This window comes from Sinocyclocheilus anshuiensis, unplaced genomic scaffold (assembly GCF_001515605.1).
Source record: "Sinocyclocheilus anshuiensis isolate Anshui unplaced genomic scaffold, SAMN03320099.WGS_v1.1 scaffold3403, whole genome shotgun sequence".
NCBI lineage: Eukaryota > Metazoa > Chordata > Actinopteri > Cypriniformes > Cyprinidae > Sinocyclocheilus > Sinocyclocheilus anshuiensis.
In genome coordinates, this window is record NW_015544684.1 from 128,737 (window position 1) to 142,831 (window position 14,095).

General features: G+C 35.2%; 1 pseudogene; it reads right to left on the reverse strand.

The window, feature by feature from the left end:
* LOC107698224 (ornithine decarboxylase antizyme 2-like) overlaps positions 1 to 2,229 on the reverse strand; it is a 3,554-nt pseudogene extending 1,325 nt beyond the window's left edge.
* Positions 2,230 to 14,095: the final 11,866 nt, after the last annotated feature.

Below are 14,095 nucleotides of genomic sequence, written 5' to 3' on the forward strand. Positions count from 1 at the left end.
ACCAGGGGTGTCCAAACTCGGTCCTGGAGGGCCGGTGTCCTGCAGAGTTTAGCTCCAACTTGCCTCAACACACCTTACTGGAAGTTTCTAGTAAGAGCTTGATTAGCTGGTTCAGGTGCGTTTAATTAGGGTTGGAGCTAAACTCTGCAGGACACGGGCCCTCCAGGACCGAGTTTGGACAGCCCTGGTGTAATGTATTGTAATTTTTTGTGACTGTAACTGTAAGACCCAACCCAAAAGTCTTACCATTTCCAGCAAATCAAAACCACTCATCCTGCACTTACATTTATCTGGCCTGTTCTTCATGAACCACACAAACACATGATTAATCTTCAGTTTCTCCTCGGCAAACTCCAAAACAGCAGTGAGCCTTCAGGGGTAAAGAGAATAGAGAAAACTTACTTACTAATTCCCTTTTAAGGAAAGTCAGTTCAATCTGATGCCATATTTGCAATGCCTGCTGGCTATTTTGGACATGCAAGACCAACTCCTATCTTGAATGGGGAAATACTGAGATCTCAAAAAGTACATTTCAAAAACATATTTCAAATCAGTAATGAAATCTGACAAACTGTCCCATAAATGTTGTTTCTTATGCTCAAATAGCATTAAAAATGTGTATATTTCAGGACTGTTTTTATGAGAACTGGAGCTTCTAACAGAAGCTGTGGTGATGCAATTGGTGACTAGCTTTTATTTTAGACTTTTATTTAGAAAGCAGAACTTGCTACGCCATATTGAGCATTGCACTTTCTCCCAATCATAGTAATATGAGTGAACCGTGTTGGTACAACTGTTGATACTTCCACCTGCATCTTCAAATGTGTTTGGCTGTGAAGAAGTTGCCCCTTTTGGGATACAGTGAGAGTGCAGGAAGCAGTTACGCAAGACCTTTTAGGCCAGGATTAGAAAGTTCTGAAACATTTATAACCTCTATTAATGTGACAGCAGTGGGGCTTAGTGATCCATTCACAGTGTCTTACTGCTAAAATAGGACTTTGGTCAAACTTTATATGAGGTGCTCCTCTTGGCAGCATAACGCAGGGTTATTATAGCTAACTAAAACTATTAAAACATTTTTTTGTAAATAAAACTCAAATAATATAGAATATAAATATTAGATGAAAACCTAAACAAAATGTTGGCTTAAAATCTAAAAATGAACAAAACTGAAAAAAAAAACCCAAATAAAAATAAATTAAACCTAAATAGTAATATAAAAAATAAATATAAAAATGTAAAAATAAAAGCTAGCTCAAAATATGAATAAAAATCATAAACACCATAATAGTATATACAGGCATATACTTGCATAACAGCAGTGTATTGTTTCAGTAAATGTACCAGACGGGATATTAAATGTTACATCAGTCCATTTATGGCTTACCCTTCTTTGGTGCCTTTGAGAAGTTCTCCATTTGGTAAACCAACAAAGAGACTACGGCCAGAGAGCACAGTCTGCATAATCCATGACAACTGCTCATTTAGCTGATACTGAAAGAGCAGAATGGATGATTCGCTGTCCAGTGAGGTCACCTGCTGTTTCACAGTTAACTTCCCATCCTGCATGAAAGGATGACACAAAAACTCAATTAGCAAATTACTTTACATTCATCTGTGCTTTCCCATCCAGCCCAATAAAATCATTACAGTTAAAAAAAAGTCACATTCACTTCATAAACCTGGACAGAAGTAGCTGCTTATAGTTTGAACCACTGAAGTATTACATTTATTTGTGCTAAATGGACTGTCTCAGTTAAGATCATATTTTTATATGTGGCTTTAGCAAATAAGCATCTACAATGAGAGGTGATGACAGCCTCACCTTATAAAGGAGCACATCTTGAGTCAGATCCCTGCTTGTGCTTTGCCCATCTGTGTTCATCCTCTGTAGATGAGGGGCTTCAGGAGCACCACTGAGGCCCTGGAGCCTGCTGCCTGACCCAGCGGAACACACAAGCTGAATCCAGAAGTACAGCTCTGCACAGACACAAGTAGAAATGTGAACTTTGAGATTATGGTCCAATGAAATTCAAGTTGAACCAACAAGGCACAAAATATGGCCAGTGTGACACAAACTCTCATTTGGCTGCATATGGCATATATTTGATTGCATATGGTCTTCATGAATGGTATTATACAGAAACATTAAGTGCATAATTACAATAATTTTTAAATGATATACATTTACATATACATCAGGTTAGTTCCACTCACAATCATTTGCATTCTAGTGCCTTAACTGTATCTTTTTTTTTTTTTTACAGAGCTAAATTATATTTTATATTATAACTCTGTCCCCTTACCCTGAACTTATCCTTCACATAAAGATGTGCATTTTAGATTTTTTTTTACCTTACACATTTGATTCTCAAAATGTAGACAACCTGAACCCCACACCCAATCTAAATAATTATTACAATTATTTGTCATTGATGAAAATAGTGTCATGATTAATATGCATTTACAGTATATAAAATACGGCCTATTAAATTTCAATTATTATTATTATTGTTATCGTTGTTGTTTTTTTATTTATTGGACTCGCTGCTAGCAAAAACATACAGTGGTAAAGTTAGTTTGACGTTTGACATTCATTAGACATTCGGTTTTTGTGCCAATTAAACTCTTTGCGGCTGTTATGTTTTGAGCCTAACTCAAGACAGACATAAATATATGCCCTTTACGTTGCACAAGGCTTAATTTCTAGGGGGGAAAAAGGTCAAAAATTAACTATTTAAATTAATTAAACAATTTAACTACGTGACATTATAATATAAAACCAATACTAAAATGTTCGGAAAAACATCCCTGTTATCGCACAAAGCTCCGTTTTTGGAATTACCATTTTATGTGTTTTATAATAATTTTCCAACTTTTAATGCATGCAATAATATAATTCCATTAAACAACAACACCATTTGATCTAAAGATATCAAACCAACTGTAAAATATTCAGAATATTATTATGCCTTTGTTTTTATTAATCCATATTTTTCATGTTTTATATACTGTACCCACTTAAAGATAAAGGTATCAAACCAACTGTAAAAATCTCTAAATATTATTCCCTATAATGCACAACTGTAAAATATTCAGAATATTATTCCCTATAATGCACAAGGCTTGTTTTTTCTGATTATGTCTTTATTGTTTTTATATATAGTACTGAAACCATATTTTTCATGTTTTATATACTGTACCCACTTAAATTAATTAAAAGTTGACACCGTTTTATGATAAAGGTATCAAAACAACTGTAAATTATTCAGAATATTATTCCCTATAATGCACAAGGCTTGGTTTTTCAGATTATGCCAATATTGTATTTATATACAGTACTGAAACCATATTTTTCAAATGTTTAATATACTGTACCCACTAAAGTTCATTAAACTGACACTATTTCAGATAAAGGTATCAAACCAACTATAAAAATCTCTAAATATTATTCCTTATAACTCACAAGGTTCGGTTTTCAGATTATTAATCTGTTTTTTTGACAGTACTGAACCCATTTATATCCATGAAACTTGAACACCATTTAATGTCCTCATTTGTCACAAAAACGCGCGCACACACACACACACAGACACACAGAGTGTAGCCTCTATTAGGGATTTACATTAAAACAACAACAGCAACAACATATTGTGTGAATTAGGTACTTTTTTATTGACGTGAAATTGTAGCAAAAATGTCACTGCTTTTAACAACAGTTGACCGTTGACATTGAACATGAATAAATACATAAATAAGTACAACACAAAATAAAAACAAAAAACAGATGTGACGAAGACTAAATTCCAGTGAAATATCTTCACAATACTCTATGATGTCTTTAAGTCCATCATTTTGGTGTGACTGAGTGGCAGTTTCTCTCTGCAGAGGATGAGGTTATGGGATGTGAGTGATGCATCTGAAATAAACAGTTGAGTTTTAGAGTTGTTGCCAAAAGCAAAAAAGGACAGAATGTGACAAAAGAGCAACAATATATTGTTGTGACAAGTCCCGGTAAGTCTAACACAGTACACATAGCAAGGTTTTTTATTTTTTTATTTTTTTTTATAATAAATAAACAGAATATAAAGTAGATAGAAAAGAAATAGAATAGATAGAGCTAGTGTTAGAGGGTCAATTATTATTATTATTTTTTTTATAATAATTAAAAAGAAAACAAGTAGATAGAATAGACTATTTCAGATAAAGGTATCAAACCAACTATAATAATCTCTAAATATTATTCCTTATAACTCACAAGGTTCGGTTTTCAGATTATTAATCTGTTTTTTTGACAGTACTGAACCCATTTATATCCATGAAACTTGAACACCATTTAAGCTAAAGATATCACACCAACTGTATATTTTCCAGCTCATTAATCATGGGATGTGAGTGATGCATCTGAAATAAACAGTTGAGTTTTAGAGTTGTTGCCAAAAGCAAAAAAGGACAGAATGTGACAAAAGAGCAACAATATATTGTTGTGACAAGTCCCGGTAAGTCTAACACAGTACACATAGCAAGGTTTTTTATTTTTTTATTTTTTTTTATAATAAATAAACAGAATATAAAGTAGATAGAAAAGAAATAGAATAGATAGAGCTAGTGTTAGAGGGTCAATTATTATTATTATTTTTTTTATAATAATTAAAAAGAAAACAAGTAGATAGAATAGAGAGTTCTAGTGTTAAATAAAAAAAATCTAACAATATGTATTATAAATTCAATGTCTCTGTTACTTACTTACAGAGAGAAGTATCCTCATCCTATCAGAGCTGCTCACACTTACATATGACCAAAAAGAGAAAAGAACATGTTTATTTGGAAACCAGTTACAATTTTAAAGTTAAATTTGTATTAAAATTTTAAGAATGAAATCATTTACCTGTTGAGAGTGTGTTGACAGTCTGTGTAGTTGGATGACTGAACTCCAGAACTAAAGATATCACACCAACTGTATATTTTCCAGCTCATTAATCTGATGTTTTTTTACATAGAATACTGAACTTGTAATTTTTTTTTAGATATTCCTGGAACCCATTTCAATACATTAAACTGGAACACCATACATATGAATATATGTATGCATGTATGTATGTATATATACAGTATGTACACACACACACACACACACACACACACACGTATATATATACACTCTAAAAAAAGATGGTTCTTTAATGGTTCTTTATATGTAGTAACGGTTCTATTTAAAACCACAGCATCCTGAAGAACCCTTTTATGCTGAAATGGTTCTTTGTGTTAGAGTTTAGGGTTCTTTATCCCCGCCCTTTTAAGAGCTAGTGTTAGAGGGTCAATTATTATTATTATTTTTTTTATAATAATTAAAAAGAAAACAAGTAGATAGAATAGAGAGTTCTAGTGTTAAATAAAAAAAATCTAACAATATGTATTATAAATTCAATGTCTCTACTCCAGAAAATCAGTAATGAGGAGCTTTGACAATTACAGATAAAAAAATTAAAAAAAAGAACGGGGATAAAGAACCCTAAACTCTAACACAAAGAACCATTTCAGCATAAAAGGGTTCTTCAGGATGCTGTGGTTTTAAATAGAACCGTTACTACATATAAAGAACCATTAAAGAACCATCTTTTTTTAGAGTGTATATATATACGTGTGTGTGTGTGTGTGTGTGTGTGTGTGTACATACTGTATATATACATACATACATGCATACATATATTCATGTATATGGTGTTCCAGTTTAATGTATTGAAATGGGTTCCAGGACTGCCTAAAATAATTAAAAGTTCAGTACTCGGTGAACAAGTGGTGTTCAAGTTTCATGGATATAAATCGGTTCAGTACTGTCCAAAAAAAACAAACAAAAAAAAAAGATTAATAATCTGAAAACCGAACCTTGTGCATTATAGGGAATAATATTTAGAGATTTTTACAGTTGGTTTGATAGCGTTATCTGAAATGGTGTCAGTTTAATGAATTTAAGTGTACAGTATATTAAACATTTGAAAAATATGGTTTCAGTACTGTATATAAATACAATATTGGCATAATCTGACAAACCAAGCCTTGTGCATTATAGGGAATAATATTCTAAATAATTTACAGTTGTTTTTATACCTTTATCTCAAACTGTGTCAGAGTTTAATTAATTTAAGTGCACTTACCATGGGTACAGTATATAAAACATGTGAAAAATATGGATTCAGTACTGTAGATAAAAACAATACAGGCATAATCTGCAAAACCAAGCCTTGTGCATTATAGGGAATAATATTCTGAATATTTTACAGTTGGTTTGATACCTTTAGATCAAATGGTGTTGTCGTTTAATTGATTTATATTATTGCATACATAAAAAGTTGTAAAATTATTTTAAAACACATAAAATGGTAATTCCAAAAACGGAGCTTTGTGCAATAACAGGGATGTTTTTCCGAACATTTTAGTATTGGTTTTATATTATAATGTCACGTAGTTAAATTGTTTAATTAATTTAAATGGTAAAAAAAAAAAAATTCCCCCTAGAAATTAAGCCTTGTGCAAAGTAAAGGGCATATATGTATGTCTGTCTGAGTTAGTTTAGGCTCAAAACATAACAGCCGCAAAGAGTTTAATTGGCAAAAAAAAACAAAAAACGAATGGCTAATAAATGTCAAACGTCAAACTAACTTTACCGCCGTCAAAAACATTGCGTAATGTCCAGCTTGAGGACGCGCGCGCCGCCGGTCTACTCGTGCAAACTGGTTGACACCGAAGAAACGTGCAGTCACGGCTGAATTACCAACTTTACAGATGGTGTGTACAATACAACAAATAAAGAGATAGAGTAAAGATCTGACAGGACAAATGTGCGGTCCAGTGCGTGAACTATGATGTAAGAACATGATGTACTCTACACCGTCACGACTCTAAATATGGAACACACGGTTCCAAAGCAATAGCAAAGAAACTAGATGATATTTATTGACTCTGTAAGTTATTGACTCTCAGACTCTGTAAATTAGATATGAATCAATGCGTATTAATCTGAATACATGTTACAATTTAAATGCCTTTTCCTCGTTGTTGTTTACAGCAGTCCAGCTACAAAACGTCTTTTCAGTTCCCGTATTTATATAACATCCCAATTCAACATAACAATTCAAAATAAAACAGAGACATGTGCTTTATTAAGATACAATAACTGAGTCTTATCCATGAGGATGGATCTAGCACGGACGGTTTCTATGAACGTCCTGCTGCTAGTGTGGCAGTGAGAAAGAGGCTCTTGGCTGCGCAGACTGGCCTCCCTCACTTTGCTTCATTAGATAAAGAGGCATGAAGCGGAGGCTGGTCATTTGCACAGCTCAGTCTAAGGGGAGGGTTGTCTAATCTTCCTCAGTATAAACATGATTCTAGAAGGTTGTGGAATGCCTCTGCTGTGGGGGCGGCAGAGGGTCAGGCTGAGGCCAAGGCAGGTGGTATACATCAGCTGACGGATGACATCGCCTACCCCCACCACCCTCTAAACACTGGGAAATACTGCCCGCTGAGGAAGAGACGGGGGATAGGATTGAGGGTATATGTCTATACATTAGACTTGTTTGACAAGGACAAGTGAAACAAAACTTTGGATGAGCCTGAATTTAGCGTGCCTGTGACAAAAGCTCTGTCCTTTCAATTTCATTGCATAAACATGCACTGAAAAAAATGGTGTATGATTTAGTTGAAAAAGGCTAGGAAACTATTTTCACTCAGAAATTGCTTCTATTTCACTAATATAGAAATAGTAGAAATAGTATAGAAATAATATAACATACTCTAATAGTCTTTGTTTTATTTACAACTTAGAAAATTCTGTTTTTTTTACAGTGGTGTAAATGTAAACTCAAATGTGCAATTGAAGAGATCATAATCTGAAAGCAAATTTTTCAAATATATATTATTACATTTCATGAAAATCATCTTTAAAACTATATATATATATCTATATATATAAATTACTTGAAATAAAACAAACATTAACTACAATAAAATGTTTAAAAATGTAACTTATTTTTGTCATGTAGTTGCCAAGGAAACACTTTTCACTTTTCATTTAGTTTATCTTGATGTATTAAAGGGGTCATATGATGCGATTTCAAGTTTTCCTTTCACTTTGGAGTGTTACAAGCTCTTGGTGCATAAAGAAGATCTGTAAAGTTGCAAAGACTAAAGTCTCAAATCCAAAGAGATATTCTTTATAAAAGTTAAGAGTCAGCCACACCTAAAACGGCTCGTTCTAACACGCCCCCACATATCTACCTCACTATGTGGGAAGATTTGCATAACGCCGCCCAAATGTTCACGCAAAGAAAGAAGGCGTAACTTTTAGTCTCACTGTAGTTTTGTTGACACTGCAGCCATGTCGTGAAGACGCTGTGTGCTTCGTTGTGAAAGCGAAACTACTTTGTTTGGTCTTCCAAAAGAGGACGATATCTGCTTCGTCATGCCTAGAGCTGATCTGTGCTGGTCGCTGAGGGAATACATCAACTTTCACCGTGGACGAAGCGGAATCCAGCCCGCCTCAGCTCACTCTATCCCGGCCTCAGCCCATGCTAAGCCAAGGCTTCCCCTCACGCTAGGCCGCTGTGTTTTTCATTGTGAAAGCGAAACTACTTTGTTTGGTCTTCCAAAATAGGACACGACTACAAATCAGTGGTTAAGTTGTATTTACAACACTGTTCCAGAAATATATATATATATATATATATATATATATAACAAATAAAATGACAAATATCTAAAAATGACAAAATCACACAACAAACTTACTAAAGCATTATCAAAAATTTAAATTGAAATGGAAAATATAAAAATGAAAGCTAATTCATTTCAAACTAATACTCTGAGCTGACACTAAAATTAATGTAACCTATCCCACAATATGTTCTTCATAGTGACGTAAATACTTTACCATGTCTATTGGAAAAACAAATGTGTAGGCAATAATTAAGATGGTTAAAATGAATAAAAATATTACAGAATAACAGTTTTGTTTTTTACATTAGCCGATTAGCTTATTATTATTATTATTATTATTATTACATTGATTAATACTGCTTGACCTGAGCAAGCAGCTGTCCTCCTGGCGGTCTGTCAACCATTTGATGTCAATAGGCCTTTTGTTCCTCATTCTTAATCCTACCACTCCACACACACTGTGTCCACTTCTCTGGGCATAACTGTGTCCCATATTATGTAAACAACAAAGGGTGAGCGAGGTTGTGTTTAAAAAACTTTTACCACTTGCAGTTTCCCTCTCTGCGGCTGAGTCAACACTGAGTTTTGTACAAGTGCATAGTTCCAAAACTGAACAGGCAATGGAGCAATATGCACATTTCTGATCTCATACATGTATGGTTACATTCAGGCTGCTTTATTTATCATCCCATATGACCCCGTTTTTTAAAGCGACAGAAAGTGCCCAGCGTGGAGCGTCTGAATAATGCAAACTGTACCGTCCTCTTAAGTCCAGAGAGAGTGTGTTGTGCAGTTGTGGAAAGAACAGGAGCTGACAGGCCCATAGAGGAGGGAGGGTCATTATGAAATATTCATCTTTCTTAGAGGCTGAGACAGACTTTAGTAGATGTGATGGACAGCTGCGTAGCGCCCATGTCCCTTGTTGTATTTAAGTCTGGAATGTACTGACTTTTCTAGTGATTCCATGATTGTCCGCACTGTCTATAAAACACTGCTTAAACTGAGATAGACTGATGTGGGGAGAATATCAGAATGGTTTCAAGAGAATATGGGGTGTTATTAAAAAAAAAAACAGTGGCAGTTGCAATATTAAACTATGAAAGTTAGTCTTCACAACATGTTCATATTTTTGGAATACCAAATGATGAGTCTTGTGACCATTTTCATTTTAACAACCTTTACTATTGCTCTCTTATCTATTGAGAAGGTAAATCTTAACATATGCATACGCACTGGCCCACTTAAGCTCCATCATGCACGCCCCTTATCCAGCCCTTAACAGTCCCATGCATCACTTAATCACTCCCCCGACTTCTGTTTAATATTTGATGAGATCAGTTCCTCTTGACTGATTTTTCTGTGTTTCTGCAGTTCTACTTTGCAGTCTGTGCTGTGCGAGAGGTTTAAAATGGCTATATGAAGTTCTGCTTGAGCCACCAGAAAAGTGGATCTCAAAAGCTGTTTGTGCTGGATGGTAAGTCTTAAAAAAGCCTTGTTGATGGTGACCATCCCCTAAAATCAAGTTTCAATACTTCATTGCTACAAAAACTTTAATTTGTGCACTCATATACTTCAGGGTAGTGCCATATTAAACTTTATGCGAGGCTGTGAAGGACAGAAGTACAGCATTTTCCATTGATTGTACTAGTATTTTAACAACATGCTGCTAAGCTGATGAAACATCTTTTCACAAAAAAAAGTTGAAAGTTGTGAGTTGTAAAAATTATGTGATCTTGGACCTAGTGAGTACCGTTGTAAAGCCTGTCCCTCGGCCTCGTTTTCATCCCTGTAAAATTCAGTATGGCATCTTCCCTGACTAAGGTCTATTCAATGATGTTGTACATGACCTAAAATCTGATTCAATATTTTCTAAATACAAATAACACAAATATTGTTGAGGCTCAGCTTAGCACACTTCCAAAACACTGGAGAACTGGTCAGAGTTTTTATTCTTGTGCATTTTGTCTTGTAGACTCAAATTGCAAAATTGTAAAATAATTTACTGTATAATTTGAATAATAATTTTAATAATTATAATCTTTTTATTAGTATTATTAAAGATAATCATTCTGTCTTTTCACATTGGACAGACTCAGTTCATTCAAATTGTTCACATTTGTCTGAATACAATACACAGTAACTCATGTTTGCTTCTCTCAGTAGCTTAGCCCAATTATTTGAGATCGAGCACTGAAGAGCCTCATTGGGAGTTTGTTGTAATTTGTCCTGTTTGGCAGCCAGTCTAGGCACAAGGAACAGAGCCACATTTCGATGTTCCCATCAAAATATTTACTATTTCAGTTCTTGGTTTTTACATTATACATAGTCTTCATGAGATGTTCCTCATTTAACAAACAGTTTGGCTGGGATTGTATTTTCTAAATGCATGGAATGTTTATGTAAGACAGCGTCAAAACGCCAGGGTCCCATGGTATCAGATCCTAATTTGTCTCTCTGGGAATGTGTTGCCCTTTGTTTTAACAGCATAACCTTTCATGTGCATTTTCCAAATTTAAACAGGAAACATGGGATCTCTTGTGAAAACATGAGGGAGGACATAAAATAAATAGCTCTTGAATCAAGAAGACATAGTAAAACTTTAACTAATATGTGAACTAAAGAAAAGATATTCTGATTGCTTGGAACTAACAAAACCATTAGTTATCATTTGTGGGTACCTTCATGGAGTTGTTTTCTTTTCTTTAATATAAGAAAAGACAGATGGCAATAGAAGAAATGACAGATTAACACAAGTGCTTTTGTCAACTCTGTCTTGGCAGTTCAAGAGAATACAGATGCAAGAGAAAGCTAAAGGGTATACTAATATCCTTTGGTCACAAGGTCTCATTGCTTCAAGAAGCACAAGAGGCCATCAAGAAGTAAACAGGAAATAGACTGTATTGATGCAAGCAGCACTTACCATTATTCTGTTTGTGCTTGTTTTATCCAGCTCTGCATCAACAATTATTCCAGATTCTACGCCAGTGGTTTGTTTTTATAGTGGGAAAATGTCCCCGACCATGAGGCAATGCACTGTGGTGACTTTGTTTTTTAGGTGCTTGGTGTCTAAACTGGCAGAGTAGGAAGGTTTCCTGAGACTGAGAACAGTTCGAATCCCAGTTGGACATCAAGCTGATGTTACAATGAGACATGATGACCAATGTCTGTGGTGCTGCCAATTCAGCGAAGGCGTTAAAACCAGGGAATTTCAGTCTGTTATAGAGAAATCCCCTTAAGGCTGGAATACACTACACAACTTTTAAAATTGTAACAGATTTTTAAAACACCAGGCATCATACACTTGTCAACTTTGTAAATGGTTAGTAAGAAAAACTGGGCATAATAGACTGAACAACTAAGGATCACACACTACCAGACTTTAAAGTCGTTCAGACTCAGAGATGCATTACAGAAAACAATACATGTTCTAAAATCGTCTCAAAATATCAAACATGTTTGATCTCCTCCCGCTGGATGGAATCATAGTCTGAAGCTAAAAAAGTCCCCATGTGCCCATCATACACTATGTGATTTTCTATGAAATCTGGCTCAAAATATCAAACATGTTTGATCTCCTCCCGCTGGATGGAATCATAGTCTGAAGCTAAAAAATTCCCCATGTGCCCATCATACACTATGTGATTTTCTATGAAATCTGTCACCTCAAATCTGCAGACTGGCTCTGCCTTTTGGCAACTAGTGACTCTAAATCGGGGCAAAAAATCTATACAAAAGTTGTGTAGTGTATTCCAGTCTGTACATCGATGCAATCCTGCTGACTAGATGGAAAAAAGCAAAACATTATTTGTGGCCTATTAATGTGGATGCATCACTCAAGAGTCGTCACTCACAACATGAATCAAAATCTAAAAACTCTCAATAACGTCATCAGTTATGCACATCTAAAGTGATAAAGCCTTTCCAAAAGGAATTTTTTTTTTTTTCCTCAATCAGACTTGAACGTCTCTTCGGAACTGAAAGAAGGAGAGCTGCAGTAAATGGTGGATATGCAGTGAGGCACAGAGGACACAGGGAACACAAGCTAAGTGCTGTGGAGCTCTATGACACTGATGCGATGGGACGGGGCCAGTGAGGTGTGAGGAGGAGGAGTGTGGTTTGAGGTGGCTTTTGGGACAATGGGCCTGCTCTTCTCCAATAAAACATGAAGGCCTCATCACAGGATTCTGGCCCCACTGTACAGGCTTTGTGTCGGGGAGCTCACCACTAACAAGGAGATGACAAGAAATGGGATGTCAATTAACAATATTTCAGATAATTCGCAGGGATTAGCTGTACCTGTCACTTTTATGATCATATGTTATGTTTCTTTGATTTATAGATTACTAGAAGGAGATTAAATATTTTTAAAACCATTGGTTTTGAATGTCACTTTGCAGTGCAATGTGTCAGACGAATGCCAGCACCCTTCTGGCTGTGGCATGTCTGCACTCAGCCAATCTGTACACTTGTCATTCTTTAAGAGCCTGGCACTGATACGTCTATCAGTCTGTCTACTGTATAATCATCTTTGGCACTTTGTACCTCTGTGCTCTGTTTGACTTATTTTTAAACCCCTGAGAACAAGACAAGAGGCATAGGTTACTATTAGAATGAGTGTTAATGGAAAAACTGACATCAGGGTGGTCAACTTTTCATTTGATGTTTTTCCAAGCTATTTGGTAGTACATTAAAGCTTTAAACACATCCAGTTTAGAGCTTGTAACCAAATTAAGCAGTTACTATAAGACAGGCCCTCAAACAAACTGCAAGTCTGTATATAAACATCTGTAGGATGTATAAATAGTTCATAGTTCCCTTATGTACAATGGAATGAGAGAGGCCTGGCAAGAAAGACTTTGTCTATATTTAGACAGATTATACAAAACAAAACACTAGGTCAATCAAGAAAAAAAACCTGACATGTTCTCAACCTCCACCGCTCCCCGCAACTTCAACAAGCTCCTTTACTTTGTGTGACTACACAATGTCAGGAAACGGGACATAAGACCAGTTGAAGGTGCAAACAGTCTAACATAAAAATGTATGAGATTTAAAGGCCCATTTTTAATAGCCGGTTCCCTGTATTGTGCGTGCCTTGCCGCGTTTAAAGGGAAAAGACAAGTAGCTTTCCTTTTAAACAGATGTTCCCATAATTAAGTGCACTCAAATGTCAGGGTTATTTTAGGAATAGCTCAGTTTTTCAACAAACAAATAGAGGATGTATAGGCTACACCCTGACCCTTTCACAACAGCCCCCATAATGAAACTTTAAAGTTAGTTTTACAACGTTTCTATATCTCTTGGGTAAACGTATTAATATGCCATTTCTCTCTTTTATTTATTTACTCCCCTCCCTCCTCCTGATACAGTTGATATGAGATGT